At 44.2% G+C, this 8,430-nt stretch overlaps 1 pseudogene; it reads right to left on the reverse strand.

The window, feature by feature from the left end:
* Positions 1-444: 444 nt before the first annotated feature.
* LOC101655564 lies at positions 445-899 on the reverse strand (annotated as a pseudogene).
* Positions 900-8,430: the final 7,531 nt, after the last annotated feature.

Here is an 8,430-nt window from a genome sequence, read left to right on the forward strand (position 1 = left end):
TGAACTATAGCTCTCATGCACTTTGTCTTACAGCTTATGGGAAATGGGGTGACAATACTTCTTGTAAACAGGAGGTTGGCGAGAAACAGAAATACTTCTAAAACTCCACCAGATCATCACCGACAAGTTGGAGGAACGTGCCAGCACGCTGGTACTGCAACTCATGAGACTCGGGTGCCCTGGGATGGCTCTGGCTTGGGACAGCAAGGAATGGACCCAAGACGAAGATAAGCACTTGCCACATACAACTCAGGCTCCACATCACTCACTCGTTCGACCTCCAACCCAAATTACAGCACCAGTTTTGCCCAATTTACTTCCTGTGAGCTAGAACTGATAAAAGAGCCAGTGTCCAGAGCCAGGTGATATTCCTTAAACTTGCTATCCATTTTTTTTTCTTTTCATAACATTCACTTAAAAGACCCAAATTCCCCTCCTTCTTTTTTATATAGATCCCTGTCCGATCCCCAATGGCCACTGGCACAGACATTTATTTGCGATGGATGAGAGAGACTCCTTCATCTTCTTGGTCGTGGACGGGATGAGGTGCCTGTGGTCATCCACACATTTGGTCACACAGCTCTCCAGCTGCTGCTTCACCTGCAGCCCCTTACTCCCGGCAGCCATTGAGTCTGGCTTTGTCACTGCAGTGCATGGTACACCGGGCCAGGCGGTCCTGGAACCTCTCCAGTTCGCTGGTCACCAGGGCCTGGCTTGCGCCAGCGGTGTGTGGCAGCACTCAATGCACTAGGGCACTTGCTGCATGGAGGCCAGGCTGTCCTCACAGCAGCTGGCGCGCACGGAACATGGCACCCCCCATCTTCCGGATGTTCTCCCTCCAGACTCTTCACCATGGAGTCCACTGCCTCCTGCAGGCGGAGCTGCTACAGCTCCGCCATGGTGACCCCGTGCTGCGGCCCACCGTGCTGGCACCCACATGGAAGAACCGGCACGACCCTGCCCCCTGGCGCCATGTGATGTCTTTCTCCAGGGACTGGTCTCCACTGACATTATGTGCACAGTACAGAAGATAAAGTCTCTTGATACCAAGAACCATTCAAGACAGATTTGTTTGTTCTTCTGGCAGTACGTGGTACTTTCAATATTCTTCTCAAGCACCGTAATTCAAATGCATCAATTCTTCTTCAGCTTCTTTATTCAATGTTCAACTTTCCCATGCACACAAGGCAACTGAAAACACCGTGGCTTAAGTCAAGTGCATATTGGTCCTCAAAGCAACATCTGTGCTCTTTAACACTTCAAAATGGTCTTGTGTAGCAGACTTCTCTAATGCAATATGGCATTTGAGTTCTTGACTGCTGCTTCCGTGAAGATTGACTGTGGATCCAAGCAAGATGAAATCCTTAATAACTTCAATCCTTTCTCCATCCATCATGTTACTTGTGGTCCAGTTGTGATGATTTTGGTTTTCTTTACAGTGAATTGCAATTCATACTGAACACTGTAATCCTTGCTCTTCATCAGCAAGTGCTTCAAGTCCTCGGCAAGTAAGGTCATCATCTGCACATTGCAGCTGTTAATAAGGCTACAATCTTGATACTACATTCTTCTTCAAACAGCCCAACTTCTCATATTACCTGCATATCTTAGCATACAGAAAGCACAGGCATGATGTATATACCTTTCCTGTTTTAAAACCACTCAGTATTACTTTGTTCTGTTTGGATGACTGCCACTTAGTGCATGCGCAGGTTCTGCCTGAGCACAATGAAGTGTTCTGGAATTCTCACTCTTCTCACATGCTGCCCATAGTTTATTAGGAGACACACAGTCGAAAGCCTTTACACAGTCAATAAAACACAAGTGAGTATCTTTCTGGTATTCTCGGCTTTCAACCAAGATCTACCCGACATCAGCAATGATAGCCCCCTGCAACCTCTTCTTTTGAATTTGGCGTAAACTTCTGGCAGTCCCTTGTCTATGTACTGCTAAGTCATTCTCAATGATCTTCAGCAAAACTCTGCTTGCCTGCGATATTAATGATATTGTTTGATATAGTCCATATCTTGTTGGTTGCTTTCCTTTGGAATGGGTACAAATATGGATCTCTTTTAGTCCATCAGCTGTCTTCCAAATTTCTTAGCGTAGAAAAGCAAGTGTCTCCAGTGCTTCATCAACTTGTGAAAACATTTCACTCTGGAGCAGTCAGTCCATCATTTCTCAGAGGCTTGTTTTTCAAAACTGCCTTTCAGAGAAGTTGGATGTCTTCTTTCAGCACCACGGACTCTTGATCACGTTACTTCTTGAAATGGCTCAATGCTGACCAGTTCTTTTTGGTACAGTCTTTGCATTCCTTCCATCATCTTTTGATGTTTCCTGCAGGGTTCAATATTTTGCCCCTAGAATCTTTCAATACTGCAACCGCAGACTTAAAGTTTTTTCTTCAATTCTTTCAGCTTGATCCATATTGAGTGTGTTTTTCCTTTTTGGCTACCAACTCCAGATCTTTGCACATTTCATTATAATATTTTACTTTGTTTTCTCGGGGTGCCCTTTTAAATGTTCTGTTTAATTTTTTAAACAGTATCATTTCTTCCATTTGCTTTGGCTACTTTATGATTGAGAGCTATTTTCAGTCTCTTCTGGCATCCACTTTGACCTTTATTTTCCTGTCTTTTTAATGACCTTTTACTATCTCCATGTATGATCTTGATGTTATACCACTGCTCTTTAGGTCTTCTGTTATTAGCGTTCCATGCCTCAAATCTATTCTTGAGCTCTTCTCAAGAAGATGGGATACAGTCAAAGTCATATTTTTGTTCTTGTGGATTTGTTTTCATTTTCTTCCACTTCAACCTGAACTTATATATGAATAATGATCGGTTCCACAGCCAGCCCGTGGTCCCATTTTGGCTGCTGATACTGAAGTTCTCCATCATCCTTTCCCATAATGTAGTCAATTTGATTCCTGTGTATTCAATCTGGTGACACTCATGTGTAGAGATGCTGTTTATGTCGTTGAGAAAAGGCACCGGCAATGAAGACGTAATTGGTCTTGCAAAATTCCATTATGCCAGCTTCAGCTTCATTTCTATCAACAAGGCCCCATTTTCCAACTCCGCTCCCTTGCTCTGTTTCCAACTTTCACACTCCATTCACCAAAAATTATCACTGCATTATTTTAAAATCGTTTTATTAGGGACTCATACAAGTCTTATCACAATCCATATCACTGCATTTTGATTGCATGTCTGATCCACTTCAGATTGAAGATGATGATGGAATTCTTTAATTTCATTACTAACTCTGGCGGTTGCCGCAGATCTAAATAGTAGTTGTATTACTGGATTTCCTTGAAGGCATACCGATGTTTTCCCATCACAGACAGCATCGGACTTCATGAAAGACCCTGAAGCATCCTTCTGAAGACGAACACAATGCCATTCCTCTTGAAGTTAACTGTCCCGGCCTAGTGAACCATAGGTTTGTCTCATGGACTGAAGATGGCCAATATCCGTCTACTTCAGTTCACTAATGTCTAGTATGTTGATTTTCATGTGTTCCATTTAATTTTTGATGACCTCCAGTTGTCCTGGATTCATAGTTCATACATTCCAAGTTCTGATTATTTATAGATGTCTGCAGCTGTTTCTTTTCAACTTTGAATAAAGCCACATCAACAAGGGAAGGTGCCGAAGGCTTTACTCCACCCACGTCATTATGAGTGACGCTAAGAAGGCAGCTCTTTCTCACTTGTATTTTGAGTGCCTTCGACCCGAGACACTATATCTGACAATGTTCTGCTGCTAATCATAGGTTTTTCAGTCTATTTGGCAATGTTTCACTGCTATTCATAAGGTTTTCAGTGGTTAATCACTCAGAAGTGGACACTGTATGCCTTCTTCATAGTTCTAATTCTGGAAGCGCCAATGAAACTTGTTCAGCTTGGGTGGTCTTGCTCATAATAGAAATATCAGTGGCTTCCAACATTACAGCAACATGCAAGCCAACACAGTATGACAAAGTGACAGACAAGTGGAAGATTTAAATGTATACGTTGGTTTTAATAATGTAGCCTATTTTCATATTAGCTTTTACTACTGAAACTTCTAACTCTCCCCTTTGAGTATCTATTACATTGTCTCTTTCTATTGAGTATAGATCTAGATTTAAAAACAAAACAAGAAACTAAAGGAATGCATACGTTTATACTAATTGTAAATTATAATTTTCAAAGTAGATGATACAAATGTCACGAACTCGAAGTAATCTTTTATTATTCAATTGTGAATGCTCTATGCGGATATAACACACTTTTAGCATTAAAAAAATCACCTCTTTTTTTTAACTGCTGAATGAATTCCATTGTAATGAAAGAAGCACAGCAAAGACCCAGCATTTACAGCACATCTTTGGGACAGAATGATCTTTGCAGAGTCAAACAATGAGCACAATGGTGCTTTTGGATTAATCACACACACTCAGCCTACTCCCCACTCCGCCTTGCCAGCACAAAAAATTCCTCAGGAACACTGACTAAAGTCACGTGGCTAAAATTAGGGAGCTGAAAGTCTTAATGTTACATAAATAACTAGCTGAAAATGCCTAAGATTGATAAACAGGCTAGAGATACTTTGATGCACAATGCTCTCTTCAGGGATGGAATGTGCATCTGGTGACCCACCCCCTGGTTCCAAAGTCGGTAAGTGGCTATTTCTTTCCTTTTCCAAATGGTTGTCTCCCACCACTGAAGTCTAGTCTTCTTCCCTCTTTCCTAACTCTTCGGATAGGGACTAGGATCTCAGATAGCACAGTGTGCACCTTCAGAGAACAGTTCTGCAGAGAAGTCAGAGCAGACTGTCCACACGGGACATGGAAGGGGAAGCCCTGGGGGACGCTGTCTGTCTGAGCCAGTCTTCTCCAGCCTCTGATAAGCGGAGGCTGATGGGCCGCCAAAAATAGGTATTGAGATCCTGGCCAGACACAGACAGGATCAATCATGAGGTTAAAACAATTGACTCTGGGTGGAGTAGTTCACCTTCCTTACTGGAATGTAAAGGAGGTGAGCAGAGATGGTCAGAAAAACAGAGGTTCTGCAGAGCAGGCAGATCGCCAAGAGATAAAGTGCTGGCATGACTGGGCTACGGCAGTGTCAAAATTGTCTAGGCTTTGTTCTGCCTCCGTGCTTGCTTTTATGCATTCTACTCTATCACTGCTGTCTTCTTATCCACCCACTAATTCTGTCATTAGTCACCTGAGCTAAGCACACAAAAAGGCATGCACCACAATCACAAGGGTCTTAGTGCACCACTTCTCAGAGCAGAATTCTACTTCTGCCCCATCTCCCCAACATATTCCAGCCAGGATGGCTTCTCATCGTCTAAGAGCCAGCCAGGCTCACTGCTCCCTCACATCCCAAACATCATGTAGAACTGTGCCTACTCTGAGATCAGGACTATGTGTGGAGGCGCCACTGACAGAGAAAGATACAGTCCTCTCTGCAAGGAGAGCGTAGTCTAGTAAGAAACAATAGAAGATGGCGTGTTGGGGGCAGTTAAATGTCCACCTCCTTCTCAGGCATCTAACTTTTTAATGGACACTTCTTTTTAAAATTGTTTCAGTGTAATCTTTGTTGGCTCTTAAGTCAGATCTGACCCCTAGGGACCCCATATATAACAGAACAAAGAGTGGCCTGGCCCTGCTGCACCATCTCCTTACTGTTGAGACGTTTGAGGGCACTGTTGTGACCGTTGTGTCAATCCATTTATCAATGATTTCCCTTGTCTTCACTTTGCTCAACATGACGCTCTTCTTCAGAAGCCCTGGTAACATCATGGGTTGGGCTGCTAATTACAAGGTCAGCAGTTCGAATGCACCAGTTGCTCCACAGAAGAAAATAGAGGCGTTCTGCGTCCATTACAAATTTTTTTTCCCTTAAATTTTTAATTCACATAAAGCAATTTGTATATTACAGCAAAAGTGGCATTACCCACAGGTCAATTACTTATACAGAACACAAACAATACATCAAACTCTGCTAGATCCCATCTGTCGGAAAAGGTACAAGCTCAGTCACCTTTTTTGTGTTGTCATTACAATGTGCCTCAAGTGCCCTGGTTGGGCGAAGTATAGAACCATAAAATCCCTCTGTTCTTGAGAGTTAAGGGGCAGCTATTCCAGCTGATTCCACCCAAAATGAAGCTGTGTTGGATTTTAGATTTAAAAATTGTTATGTGGTGACTTCCGGGAAGATGGCGACTGAGTAAACACATACCAGAGGACTAGGCAGAAATCAGCATAGGAGAGTTACTAAGAGGGAAATTCCACACTGCCGGGTAACAGGAGGAGCATCATAAAGAGAAGTAGGCACAAATCTACTAGGTTTTGAGGATCTGGGGGCTTTTGCCTTATCACAGTGGAGGTCAGTTAGGGTTTGACCTTAGCTCCGCTACTGTCTTGGCCAGAGCCGGGATCATTTGGAGCCCGGGCTTTATTTCGACACAGCCACAGCTTGCAGCTGCCTCCAGGCACGGTTTAACTGCCCCCAGCCCCATGATCAGGGATTGGGGCTCAGCTATACTGTTACTTTTGTTTCTCTCTTCTCTCTATCCCACCATAGTCTCAGCCACCTTGGGGCAGGGTTAAAGCCCCTCCAACCCCATGCTCAGGGATCGGGGCTCAGCTATATTGTTACTGCTCTTTTTCTCTATTCTCTCCCTTAGATTTTACTTTCTTTTTTATCTTCCATTTTCTCTCACACACCACTGTCGACCTCCACACCACTCCCCTTAGCCTAGAGCATTTATGCATGCCCTCCACCAGCGGGGAGAGCTCGACCCTCTGCAGCATAACCCGAGGCTGAGAAGAGCCCGCCCACCTTCTTCCGGGGGAAATTCCGCCCACTTTCCTCCAAGAGAAATTCCATCCACCTGCCCTCCGCAATGCTTAACACGTGGCTGGATTTCCCCACCTTCTTCGGGGGAAATCCTGCCTGCGTGGCCGGGGGTAATCCTACCTGTTCTCTGTGGTCCCATGGCTGCGGGAACTTCCTCCCGCCTGCTGTAGTGCCTCACATGGCCTAAGGCAGCTCAGCCAATGCTCGCCAATGTTCCATGCTGCTGCGGGAACCAATGCCCAACCTCCGCAGCAATCTACCTGACCAGGGAAATTCCATCCACCATTTGCAGTGCTGTACACCAAAGCGGGCAACGCACCAGCCTTCTGTGGCACTCCCGTTGCAGCAGGAACCTCCGCACGCCCTCTGTTGGGCCCCAAGCTGCCATGGGCCACACCATCACGGCTTCTTGTGATATCACCCAGTACAGCACCATCTTCATGGGTATACTCAACCAGCATGCCCCGAGAAGAGCATCCAACTTGCCCTCCAAGTAACAGAATACTGGTTGACTTGGGAACGAGTGAAGCCACAGGAGGATAAAGTGGTAGGTCAATTTCATGGTGAAATTAGCAGCAAGCAGTTCGAAGAAGCATTCCTATGAGTCTCCCAGAGAAAGCCAGTGTTCTTCGACTCCCTGGAAAATGGCAACTGGCTCCTCTAAAACAACACAACGCAAACAGCAATCGGCCCCAAATACCTCAATGAAAACATAGGAGGAAAAAAAGGCAATGGCAGAACATGTCCTGAAGCTAATGATGTGCATTGAACATATTGATCTGCCACAGAAAGAAGTTTTCAGAATATTGCTTGGAGTCATGCAGGATATGAGGGAAACAATACAGAAAAAGGATGAAACGACAGAGGTGATAAAGTCCATACACAAAAGGGAAATACAAAGCTTAGGGAGGAGATAACAAAAACCAGTAGCAGATACACAGACTTCAACTGTAGGAGGCAGAGAACTGCACCAGTGATCTAGAGGACAGCCACACACACTTGAACAAACACGAACAAAAATCTAGTAAGATCACCAGAGAAGCTGAAGAAAACCTGGGAGCTATGCCTGATGCTATGAAGAGAAACATCACAATAATTGGATTGCCAGAGAAAGACACAACAAAAAGTCATCTGCAACAATGGTGAGTGAATTCTTGGAAGAAAACTTCCCCAGCTTAATGAATGAAAACCAGGCAACAATTCAGGAGGTTGAAAGAACACCAGCTAGACTGAATCCCAAGAAGAAGTACCCAAGGCACATAATAGTTAAACTATCCAACTTTGAGAAAAAGGAGCAAATCATGAGAGCAGCTAAGGAAAAACAAGCAATCACATAGAAAGGTTCCCAAATAAGAATATGCTCAGACCTATCAGCAGACACTATGAAGAAGAGGAGTAGAGAAACATATTCCAAAAATTAAAGGAAAATAATGCAAACCCAAGAATACTTTACCCAGCCAAATTATCTATAAAGATAGATGGAGAAGTAAGAGTCTTCCCAGACAAGGAAAACCAGAAGAAACCCAGCCCTACAGAAAATGCTTGCCAACCCAGTATGGGCAGAACAGCACTGG

This window comes from Echinops telfairi, unplaced genomic scaffold (genome assembly GCF_000313985.2).
Source record: "Echinops telfairi isolate 266 unplaced genomic scaffold, ASM31398v2 ScPeMD7_7421;HRSCAF=8459, whole genome shotgun sequence".
Taxonomy (NCBI): Eukaryota; Metazoa; Chordata; class Mammalia; order Afrosoricida; family Tenrecidae; genus Echinops; species Echinops telfairi.